The sequence below is a fragment of the Sphaerodactylus townsendi genome, linkage group LG14 (assembly GCF_021028975.2).
Source record: "Sphaerodactylus townsendi isolate TG3544 linkage group LG14, MPM_Stown_v2.3, whole genome shotgun sequence".
Classification (NCBI taxonomy): domain Eukaryota; kingdom Metazoa; phylum Chordata; class Lepidosauria; order Squamata; family Sphaerodactylidae; genus Sphaerodactylus; species Sphaerodactylus townsendi.
The window spans coordinates 46,183,574-46,196,725 of NC_059438.1; positions in this window are offsets into that span (position 1 = coordinate 46,183,574).

Genomic DNA, 13,152 nt, shown 5'->3' on the forward strand with positions numbered 1-13,152 from the left:
TGGAGAAAGAAAGGGACCCACCGATCAACATGGAAGCATGCAGGAGCGAGTAGCAGCAGCTGATCTCCAAGCGGAAGCTTCACCATTCAGGTCCGGACCGCCAGCGATCGCGACAGGTCAGGCTTCATGCACAGACCAGGGACGGTGACCAACCCGCAGATCACAGCCTCGGCACTATGCTCAACCCGTACCACTGCAGCAAGCCGCCCCAATCCCCCCAGCACTCCCAGGTCACAGTTTTCACTGACCTTGCATTTTGGCTCGTTTTGATGGGACGGCATCCAAGCTACCTTATTTTATCCTTCAACTGGATGCCCACATGCAAGAATATGATGATATGTATCACTCGAGCGAGAAAAGGTTGGCTTGTGGGTTCAGTATTGGATGGAGAAGCTGCTGAATGGTTTGTGGGATTGTTCGAACTAGGCGTGGAGGAGCTGAACTTCGGTGGCTGAATTACTACAAGGACTCGCCTCTGTTTAGAGGATAGAGATGTTGTTGACAAAGGCTAAGTAAAACCTTAAAGGCCCGATCCGGCCGGGCAACAGACCCTTTCACCGAATTCACCCGACAATGGTATTTTGAACAGCTACGGTAGTAAGATCCCGACTGGCCCAGATAAAGCCCGCATGAAAAGTGAATACTTCACCAGAAGTGAAAGAGCTGTTGTAAACCCTGAGATTTCGATGCGTTGGGCTGTCATGGACAACAGACCCTGCACCATAGCCAAGTGGATTGAAATCAGAAGCATCATCGCCGGCCGGCTCAATCGCTCTAAAGGGACGAGTATTACCAGAAGCCCCAACCAGCTAAACAAGCGTCGGTTGTTAGCCAAAATAGCACCCACCTCCATGATTCCCATCTACTACCGCTTCAGAAACCACCTCTGAGAGACACGCCCGTTGGGTCTCTGCCTGTGCTGTGTGGTGATCCCTGTACATATGGCTGCCAACTGCCAAAAGCCGAAGCCAAACCAAGGGCCCCATACACAAAAAGCTAACTGCCAAACCACCCGCGTCGTTCAACCACTCCGAAGGCATCCCAAGGCACTTCCAAAGCACTGACTGCAGAGGAATTAGATTTCCCTGAGGAGGGGGAAGATCCAGCCGAAGTTGGACTCTCTACAGCGGTTCCTGAAACCTCTGAGCCTCCAAAAGATGTGGTGAGTGATGGTGGCACCCCATTACTTTGATGCCTACCTTAGATTCAATCCCGGTAAAAATACCCTATTCTAGCCACGAGCCCTGGTGGACTTGGGTTGTTCCCACTGTCTTATGCGCCCGCAAATAGCAGAGGAACTTGGACTGGAACTGATCCCCTTAGCCAAACCCATTCCGTTCACCCAAATGGATGGTAGTCTGTTGGGAGGGGGAGGGCCAGCTTGTTGCAAAACTGAACCCGATACTCTTCACGGTTATTGCAAGGCATTAGAGGGAACACCACAGTTAATGCTTATTGCGGTGGCAAAGGCACCCAATAGTCCCTTGGTATGTCTTGGATTTGGAATGCATGACTTTCCACCATCCGGCTGGGTACCCCAAATAGTCTGTTTTTACTGATCCGCCTTGTGGAGACCCACATGCATATGAAGGGAACCACCAAAATGACTACTACCCTACCTCCAGCTTCTGAAGTTGCCTCCCACGCGGAGTTGCCCAGGGTGCCAAAAGCACTATTAAGGATCTTTCCAAGGTGTTTGAAGAACAAGACTGTGATCAGTTGCCACCCCACCAGGATACTGACTGTAAAATTGAATTAATTCTGGGAGCCAAAAGGGCGGATTTATCTCATGAGTCCTACTGAAGAGGCTGAATTGCGGGTGTTTTTGGATAAAAAAAAACTTGAAGGTGAGGTTTTATCCGGAAGGCGACCAAAAGTACTTATGCTGCACTGGTGTTGTTTGTTAAGAAAAAAGATGGCTCCCTAAGACTGATTATAGGGGTTTAAATGCTGTATCTTTTTTTAAAAAAATTTATTGTATCATTTGAATTTTACAGTTTATAGTAATTTCCTTCTTCATACATTTTCAAACAATACTTTCCCCCCTTTTCTCCCTCCCCCATTACTTCTTCTTCATAGTTTTGTCACACAAACATCAGTACGTTCATTCTCTGTAGCCTCTTCTCCCAGATTTCTTCATTGACTTGAGCTTCTTTCATCCAGTCCATGCATATTATCCATATCTTCAAAATTTCATTCTGTTTATCTTGACACATCTTCTTTTTTTTTTGGATTTAGTATATCCGAGAAATATCAAGTGTCACTTGTTCTGAGATATATTCTAACCATTTTCTGAAGTGTCCATTTTTCTCTTTTCTTTCCAGCCCAAAGGCTATTGTTTGCATGGGCTGCTTTAATCATTATTTTATACATATAACTATATTGTTTTATCCACCCTTCTTTCTTCCATTACACCCATGAACATTAAGTCATTATTTAAAATCAATATTTATCTTCACCAGTTTCTCTCGATATATATTAATACAATGCGAATCAAGAAATTTTTTTTACTTCTGTACATTCCTATCTACATATGGCTATAATAATATGCCTCTTGGTCTCCACAGTTGCCAGCATTTGGAACTAAAGTCCTTTTATCGCATATATGCTAGTTGTTTTGGTTGTTCTATATACCATTTTAATATCACTTTTTCTTTCTAACTCCCATATATTTCATCAATCTTTATATTTTTTCCAACTGTCTATTAATTTTTCAGTTATTCCCAATGTCTAGAAATCCTTCCCTTCTCCCATTTTTTTGTTTCAATGTTCTTACATCATGAATTCCCTTATCATCTACCATATGTTTTATTATATATGCCCTAAATTTTTTTCCTTTGTATTTTCCATATAGTTCCAGACATTTCGACATTATACATTCTCCTTTTTATCCGTGAAACCTTTTATCCCTTTCCCAAATGCCTCTCAAAAAAATAAGCCAGTTCTCATTTCCTCCCTATCTGTATAAAATTTTGTAATGTCATAATTTCTCCTCCTTCCCCTAATCAAATTTGCCACAATTTGAATTCCTTTTCTTCTTTCAATTTTTTTATCACTTTTTTTCCTTCTTTACTTAGCCTACACTTCCCAAGGTTACCACACCCCAGGAGTGCCAGAGCATCCATTTACCTCTCTATTTATAACTTGAATCTGCCCAAGAGTCGTAGCAATACTGTATTATGGGTTGTGGTGGATTTGATTTCCAAACAAGCTCATTTTATACCTTTTTCCACCATCCCTTCAGCCCCCCCCTAAGTTGGCGAAAATGTTCATTCAACATATCTATCATTTGCATTCTGCCCCTGCTAGAATAGTTTGGGACAGGAGGTCCTCAGTTTATCTCAAGTTTTGGAAAGGCCTTCTTAATGCTTTTGGGGGGGTTGAACCAGCGTTGTCTTCTCCATTATCATGTGCAATCTGATGGCCAGTCAGAACGGACCAATCAGACATTGGAACAATACCTGAGTTGCTACACCAATTACCATCAGGATAATTGAGCTGACTTACTGCCTTTTGTGGAATATGCGTACAACAATGTGGTGCACAGTAGCACCAAGAAAACTCCCTTTGAAGTAGTTTCTGGATGCTCTGTCCCACTGTTTTCTCTGTTGGGCTCCAATCCCTTGCAACACCCTGAACTAAATGACTGGATCCAAACCATAGTGAAGGGGTGGGACTCAATTGGTATAGCTCTCCACCAGGCTCAGGAATCCCAAAAAGACTCAGGCAGACAAACATCAAAGTGATTTCCCTCTGCATGTTGACTATTGAGTATATTTGTCTACAAAAAAGCTCAGTGATGTACATAAATATTCTAAACTGGGAAAAAGTTTATTGATCCTTTTAGAATTGTACAAGTTATTAATAATGTAACTGCAAAACTTGAGAGTTGCCTAAGTCTCTTAGTAATATTCACCCTGTCTTCCATTCCAGTTTGCTCAAGCGGGCTGCCTGGCACGGCTCTCCACCAGTTTTGATTGATGGCCACAATCATTATGAGATCGATGCTATCCTGGATTCCCGCATGCACTGCCAGCACTTACAATATCTTGTTTCATGGGTGGGGTTTCCCACTGGTCATAATCAGTGGGTCAATGCTTCGGATGTTCACGCCTCTACCTTAGTTACTGCATTTCATAAAGCTTTCCCTCCTGACAGCCTGGGGAGGAATCTTAAGAGGTGGAATGTCAAGGATGTGGTTAGAATGTGATCTGTCCTTGGGAGGTAACTTGCCAGCTATACAGGCTTTCTGTCTAGGATGGGGATTTTTGCTTGTAGGTTATCTCTACTTGCCTGTGTGAAACTATGCTTTGTTTATTTTGTAATGCTTTGAGTATTTGCTTTGTTTATTCTGTACTGGTGGGAATGTGAAATGCCACTGTGTAAAATCTACTATCAGACATCTAAGGCCCTCAGACCTCACATTGCCTGTATCTGACTATGACTGCCAGCACAATAAAGAATTGAGAATGGTTACTTTGGCCTGGACTTTGCTAGTTCGTTACCCCTTTCCCCCAAAACCAGTATGAATGAATTTGTGAGTAGGGGTATCCCTTCCCTTACTTTGTTGCATTTTGACATGAATTTTATGTTATTTTAATGTACTTGTTACATTTTTATGTTGTACTATGCCCTGCGTCCATAAGAACTTAAGATAGTTCTCTCCTGTCTGTCAATTAAAGTTTCCAAAGTAGTCCAGTAATCATCCAACCTCAACACTACAATAAAATCAAGACTACCAAAGTCACAAGCAAAACAGCACTAAAAAAAGGAACCGGCAGCAACCTCTCCTGTAAGGCACAGCTCAAATCTAATCCAAGCTATCCACTTCTGTTTATTCATCTGCACACAAGGGAAGCTAGTGGACTACCAGTTTCTTTCATTTCTCCTTTCTGGTGGCGTGATTTTTTTCTGGGTGGTGAATCTTTTTCTTTGCCTTTCCTCCTCTTCCAACTTTCCTTCCCATTATATTCTTCCTAGGCAACAGTAGCATATGTATTTAATGATGAAGAAAAGTCTCTCTTCCCTTGATTCACCAAGACAAATGTTCAGTGCATGCTTATTTCCAGCAATTTTGGAGCTACATCACTTGGTCTAGGTCTATGTAAATGTAATAAACACATACTCATAGGACTCTTACTTACCCCATATTTTCATTGGACTGGACAGGAAGGACCCATGAAATTTGACCCGACCCTTTGTCAGAATCCCAAAAACTGCAACAAACTCATGTAGAAGAACAGTAGTTTATTGATGTTGAGGATCTTCCCTGGCTAAAGCCAGAACTGGGATGTTGTCAGCATAAACCCACAGCTATAGATTAAAGCAGAGTTGCACCCCCACCCCCCATCGTGGGAATGCCTGCCAAAAGAACTGCAAATGAGATAACAGTGAAGACAGCCAGGCAACCAGCCAGACAACCTTGGACAGCACCTGGTACTATATAGCATCACACAAAAGATAGAGAAAAGTCAGTTAGAAATGCAATTAACCCATCCCACCACACACAACAGCCAGAAAGCAGCAAAAGCAAACCCCAGAATAAACAGGTTTCCCGGCACCCTTGCATTTTGTTTATTTAGGGCACAATTGGGGGTTATCAAGTGAACATGGCTACTGCCAAAATTCTCAGCTGGTATCAGGTTCTCCATAACATCTCATTCATCTCATGAGCTGACATTATTATAACAGGTGTTTCTGTGCCCTTTCTCCAAATCACAGTCTGGACTGCTGCTTGTGGTGGCATGAGCTGAGTTGAATTAGACATTATGAAGGTGAAACTTGACATAGAGTTGCCCAATGTCCCCCCCCCCATGTGATCCCACAGTTGCTTGACTTTGTGTTATAGGGACATGGTTTCAGTGCCACAAATGAACAGGGCAGAATCACTTTTTATACAGTGGAAGTCCATCAGTGTCCTCTAGTGATGGTAATGAAAGGAAACCTCCATGTTCAGAAGCAGCAAAGCTGAATACCAGTGCCAGGAGGAAACATCAGGAAAAGTCTTGGGATGGACTACTGATGAAGGGTTAATTTTAAAGTGCAGTTCTGTCAGAGAACAGGAATTAAGGAGTTAACCCAGAGCTCCACCTAATTGGCTGGCTGGTATTACAGCTGTCTATAAAAGGCCAGAGAGTGGGTGTTCATGAGGCAGGAAGGAGGAGAGGAGAGACCAGAGAGCAAAACGGGGAAGGAAGGAAACTCTAGAAAACTGAGAGAAAGATAACTTTACTTCTCCAGAGGCTAAGTAGCTGGTTTTTGGTGAAGGACTGGGAAAGGCCAGGCTGTGTGTGAAATCTGAGCCAAGGTCCTGGGGGAAGCATCATCACAGGAACAATACTTAAAGCACAGAAAGGGCTTGTTTATAGGTCTCTGCAGAGAAAGCACCTAGATATGGGACAGTGAAGTCTCTGGGGGTCTGGTCTAAGTTCTTACACTTAACTGTGACTTATTTTCTTTTAAATCTATACATAAATGTTCCATTTTTTTTGTTAATAAGCCTCCAGGAGTCATTTAAGAGTGCCCCACCCAGCCTTGTAAGTCAGTTTTGGAAGGAAAGGTAAAGATTCCCTCACAGAGCTATCTATGGGGCTTTCCGCACTGACAGAGTTGTACTGGTTTCTATCTAGGTTCACCTCAGCATATCCGCACTGCAACTGAGCTCAACATTGTTTTGTCTCAGCCCCCCCCCCAGAACTGTGACATCCCTGTCGCAGTTATGAACTGCACCTTTCTGCTGGAACAAGGTCGATACCACTTCGAAACTTCGAAGTGCTTGGGATGCAATCGAAAGCGACACCTCATCCGTTCAGCCAATCAGGAGCGGCACTTTGTGGCATGCGCCAGAATGGGAGAGTCGTTGGCAGGCATAACTGTAAGAAGCTGTAAACTGTAGGCTGTAAAACTGTAAAAAAAGAATGTTCCCCATTTCCCATGGTAACCCTGAAAGCTCAATGAAATCTTGATCGAGGCGCCAAACAGGCGACCAAGATGATCCTGCCCACTTAGCTTCGGTTCCGAAGGGGCCAAGTAAGTTGCTATTATTGAGACGGCCTAAGATAAACCCAGCTGAAGGGAACCGAGTCGACCTTAGCTCCCTTCTGTGGTGCGGAAAGCCCCTATGGACCCAAGTGGTAGCAGTTGGAATAAAGCTGACAGAATCTTCTGAAGAGCCTTAGGTGTGTGCCTGCACAATCAGCCCTAGGCCGCCTTTTCAAGTGGTCCCATAGGGCATAAAGAGGCCTTTTCTTTTACACCAGTGCCAGAAGGAAACATCAGGGAAAGTCTTGCCCTCTATGCCTTACTGTTGGCCCCTCGGAGTAGCTGGTTGGCTATTGTATGAAACAACATAGTGGACTAGAAGGACCACCAGTCTGATCCAGCATGGCTTATCTTATGTTGTAACATATACACCAAGCAATTCTTCCCCAGACAATAACCACTTTGACACATTTATTTTTATTTATTTATTGTTTCGTCTTCTATACCGCCCGATCCCCGAAGGGGATCTTAATATTCCTGTTTGGAGCACGCCGAAGCTGGACTTAATAATTCAACAGAAAAGTTTAAAATTCTGTCCTGGTGTATGGTATAAAGTGCACATACACCAGAGTTGTGCCTCTAAAATGGCAAATTAAAAATATCCTGTGAAATCATCAGGAGAAACAAGGCTTGTTGTTTTTATTTTATCTTTTTTTAAAAAAACCCTCATGAATGCAGACCCTTTTGCTGCTTTGATAAGTGTCATAAAAATTTAACACTACTAATTTCTGCCTGCAGTGATTCTTTTCATATTAGACATTTGTTTACACAAATTACTGGCACTAAATTGAATTATCATCTTGCCATTCCATCCACCAAACATTTTCAGTGTTTAATCAAAACACATCCGCTTCTCACTTTGTTATGACACCAACATTTATAAATAACATGGCTTTAGACTAATTTGGTTCAAGCAGCCAGAGTATCCATTCTTTGTTTACCTACAGTACAACAGTCCAGTCCCTCTCATCAGCATAGTGATGCAGGCAATAGGATGTTACCTTAAATGGTTGTCACATGTGTTACAAATTGATATTTGCATACCTTACATCTATAATTCACATTGAAAAATCTGCATTGGCTAGGAAGGTGCACCCAATTTAAACAGAAGACACAACCCACCCCCCTCCACTCCAGAGTATGCAGTTAACTGTGCACACAGGAGGGAATCCTCAGACAGTCCTACTATCTTAGGTTGACCTGGATCTGGGATGTTTCACTGGCCACTTTTGCCCATTAAAATGCTTTTTAAAATGTGACGTTTATGCTAAACGTCACGATCACCGCCAATCAGGGATCGGGTTCTTCTGCTTTAACAGTTATAGGCTCCAACGTGGCCTATAGCCTAGCAACATAATAACAACAGTTCCCATCAATCACCATCTAGCTCTTTCCAACTCTTCCAACTACCGTAGACTGCATTCTCGCTCCTAATATCCCATTCCCTTTAAGCCCCTCCCCCCGGTTTGTCCGGGTAAGCCCCTCAATGAAAGTGCCTGATCATTCGTGAAGCAAGGACATGTTCGGCACCACCCGTTCATTGAACCCATCTGGAAGGTCGGCCCATGCTACCAAGTACTGCAGCTTGCCGCGATGGATGCGGGAGTCCACAATGTCGCGCACCTCTTGGTGGGATTCACCCTTGACCCTAAATAGTTGAGCCAGAGGTCAGGATAGGTGCCAGCAATCTGGAATTGTAGCCTTTTTTTTAGCAAGCTGGAATAAAAAACCGAGTGGATGTGTCTTAGGTTCTTAGGCAGATCCAGCTCGACAGCCACCAGAATCTCTTCTGCATACATAAGGGAACAACCTAAAGGGTCACCTCCTCCTGGACTGCTGAGCCAATTAGGACCTGCTCTTCCCAAGCCCTGGTCTCTGTGCCCCCTTCTATAGAAGTGAGGCAGCAGGTGGAGACAAGAAGGGGTGGCATGTAAGGGAAGAGGAGGGTGGGAAGGAAAGGAGGGGTGAGGGGTGGCTTGTCTGGGGAGGGAGGGGTGGCATGCCCATGAGAGGGGAGGGGCCCAGCGTCTGGACATGACCCGCCCACCCCTGAGTGGAGGGAGGAGGAGAGGGGGAGGGGTGGCATGAAAGGGAGGGGAGGGAGGGGAGGAAATGAGGATGGAATGCAAGGGAGTAGGGAAGTGAGGGAAGGCATGCAGTGTCACCCGCTTGACCCTGAAAGGTCCAATAAATCTGACCCCTAATTTGCGAGTCCCAGAGAGGCCTTTTAGATTTCTAGTTGACAAATATACACTCCTCACTCCATGAGAGACACCCCATACACTAGTTGACAAATATACACTCCTCACTCCATGAGACACCCCCCCATCTTCCCCGATCCACTTGCCATTTGTAGTCTGTTTTGGCTTTGTGCAACGCCACCTGAACCACCCGCCAATTGTCCTGAAAAGACAAAACCCATGCTGATGGGTCAACTGGAGCAGATGGGGCTCTAGGCAATAGGGGGAACAGCTTGAAGTCTTGCCTGTACACCACATGGAAAGGACTTTTCCCTGTACTTGAATGCAGAGCATTATTGTATGTGAATTTGGCAAATGCTAAGAAATTCACCCAATCATCATTCTGACCATTCACAAAGCAATGCAGATACTGTTCTAATACACCATTGACTCTTTCCATCTGCCCATCTGTAGCTGCATGGTATGTGGATGATAACCCTAGCTCCACCCCAAGTAGTTTCATAAACTCCCGCCAAAAGCGAGAGATTAATTGAGCCCCTCTATCGAGAGTCACTTTGGCCTGGGGCCCCATGAAGTCTATAGATCTGACCCATGGACAAATGGGCCAGCTTCTGGGCCAAGGGGATCCCCCCCACAAGGAATAAAATGGGCCTGCTTTGAGAATGTATCCACCACCATCCATATCACTGTTTTTCTTCTGGTAGATGGCAAGTCTGTGATAAAATCAATTGATATCTGGCGCCACGGAGTGGTAGGGGTTGGAGCCAAAAGACATTAGCAGGACCAGGCTGACGATCCCGAGTGGCTGCCTGGCACAGGATTTGGGGACATCCCTGCACGCATTGTGCCTTCACGTCCCTGCAGAGCGTGGTCACCAAAACTGCCGTCGGGCCAAATGGAGTGTCTTCACCAACCCATAGTGTCCTGCCGATTTACAATTGTGGTACCCATTTAGCACCCTAGCCCGTATGTTACCAGGTGCATAAAAAAGAAGAGTTTGGATTTATATCCCCCCTTTCTCTCCTGTAGGAGACTCAAAGGGGCTTACAATCTCCTTGCCCTTCCCCCCTCACAACAAACACCCTGTGAAACGGATTGTAGGACTGAAGAGCTCCCGAAGCTGTGACCAGCCCAAGGTCCACCGAGGATGGCGATGTGTGTGGGAGTGCACAGGCTAATCTGAATTCCCCAGATAAGCCTCCACAGCTCAGGCGGCAGAGCTGGGAATCAAACCCGGTTCCTCCAGATTAGATACACGAGCTCTTAACCTCCTACGCCACTGCTGCTCTTAGATACACAAGCTCTTAAAACCCAGTTCCTCCAGATTAGATACATGAGCTCTTATCCTCCTATGCCACTATTGACCAATAGCTATCTCAGCCCCACCTACCTCACAGGGTGTTTGTTGTGAGGGGGAGGAAGGGCAAGGAGATTGTAAGCCCCTTTGAGTATCCTACAGGAGGAAGGGGACATAAATCCAAACTCCTCCTCCTCCTCCTCCTCCTCTTCTTCCTCCTCCTCCTCCTCCTCCTCCTCCTCCTCCTCCTCTTCCTCTTCCTCTTCTTCTTCTTCTTCTTCTTCTTCTTCTTCTTCTTCTTCTTCTTCTTCTTCTTCTTCTTCTTCTTCTTCTTCTTCTTCTTCTTCTTCTTCTTCTTCTTCTTCTTCTTCTTCTTCTTCTTCGCTACTGTTTTGGCCGACCACCCAATCTCTGGGTCATGAGGAGCCAGGTCATCCTTAGCACTACTGGGAATCTCCCTAACGTGGCCACGAACGGTTTTATTTCTGTATGCACTTTATAAGTAATTAGCACTCCCTCGGTTTTATGTGTGGCCACCATTCCCCCCATGAGAGACCCATCCATTTGTTCAAACATCAGCAGCCATTTTAATTTCTTAATCCTACTCCCCAACACCTCCACCAACATGGGATGAATAAGACAGCGTGAATATCCAGAGTCGATAAGAGCTTCAGCCCTGGTAGAGAACTGAGATCCCGGGAGTGAAAGGGAGATGGAATTAACCACTGGGGTGACTGAGGGCTCCCTCACCCTCTCTTCAGTGCCAGCACAGGCAACCTGGTCTGTGGCGCACTTCAGGCCAGGTCGTCCCCGTTTCCTGACGTTGGTGTCGCCCAGTGGTGTGTTTCAAATAATTTAACAACCAGTTCTGGTGATGGGATTCAAATAATTTAACAACTGGTTGTCTACAAGCACCATTTTAACAACCGGTTCTGCCGAAGTGGTGCGAACCCGCTGAATCCCACCACTGGTGTCACCCTATGGTCCTTCTCCCTCTCGGAATCAGAAGAGTCTTCGGAGGAGTCACTGAGCTCGAAAGCAACTTTAGCTGAGGCTGGACGTATGTGTGCCTGATCTTTCGATGACCCACCTTTCTTGGTTGGGTTGAAGTTCCCTGTTGCTGGACTGCGCCATCCTGGACAGGTCACCCTTCAGTGTCCTCCCTCCCCACACTGGAAGCACAGTCCCATGTGACGCCGTTGGGTCATGAGGGATTCCTCTTTGCTACTATCTTTACTACTGTCTCTACTGCTATGCTTCACCATGGGCAGGGTTTTCTGTATTAAGTTCCAATGCGTTTCAGATCACTCCACCTGGTTAATCCATACTTCAGCTTTCCCAGCATATCAAATCCCATCCATCAACAAGTCAGGGTCCCCTTAAACCAGCACCCACTGTAGGACTCTTGGATGGAGGCCGTCTTTGAACATTTGTACTAATATCAATTCAGGCCACCCCCTCAGCCTGCTTGTTAAGCTCCAAAATTCTGCTGCAAATTCACTGACAGAGGTATTTCCCTGACATAGACCATATAGCCTAGCTCTAGCTCTCTCCTCTGCCAGTGGATCTATGTAGTGCCATAATAAAAGAATCTAGATGATACAGTTCAGGTACATCAGTTTCAACCAGCCTGACCAGCCAGGTGGCCGCTTTGGCCCTGAGCTGGGTCCCCACCTCAAAGACTTTCTCCCGTTCCAATCTGAAGCTTGGCCTATACACCTTCATATACAATCCAACCTGGACCATGAAAAAGCCAAGCTCCTCTGGGTTGCCTGCAAATTCTGCCTTCAGCCCCTTCCTCAGCGATCGCAGGTCAGGGTTTTGTATGCCATTTGGAGTTTGCATGGGGCATTCCCCACTTCTTCCTTTGGACCCCTGGGTTTGGTGGCTGTTACCACTGGTTTTCTGAGCGCTTTGCCTCCTCTATGGTTGCACTTCCCTCCGGAACATTTCTTCACTTTCCCCGGTCATGGCAATGTCCGTTGCTGCAGCTTCACTCTGCATAGGGGGATTCGCTGCTCTTTTGTCCAAAAGAGAAGTGCTATCTGCCGCTGCACTGCGCCCAGCTCCTCCCTCAGCTGATCTCTCTCCCAACTCACACTTCTGGTGTGCGCTTGGAGGGCCTAATAATCTCTCTGTAGTTTCTCCGCCTCCCGTGTAGATCTTTTTGTGTGTGGCTGAGCTGCTGCCAAACAGACTGTCAGTTGGGCCCGGTCATCATCCATCTCCGTGCGCAACGTCCCCACCCCTGTCCAAGACATGCAGCGGGCTGGAGTGTCCATTTCTACATTCGTTGAGCAGCTGTTCACCGGGGACCCTCGCCCTACTGGTGAGAGTTCCGGGTAACGAAAATGCGATTCTGTCTCAGGCATGACTTGAAGCGATGCTGGGTATTTTATCAGGAGTTCTGGCACAATGTTAGGATCAATGCCACTCAAACAAACTGCTTCAGTATCAATGGTTTTATTGAGTTGGTGAATCCAAGAAACAGGGTGTCAGAACTGAGAGCTCCGCCCCTCACTCCAACCTTTATATGCTAAATGTCATGATCACCGCCAATCAGTGATCGGGCTTTTCTGCTTTAACAGTTCTAGGCTCCAACATGGTAGCCTA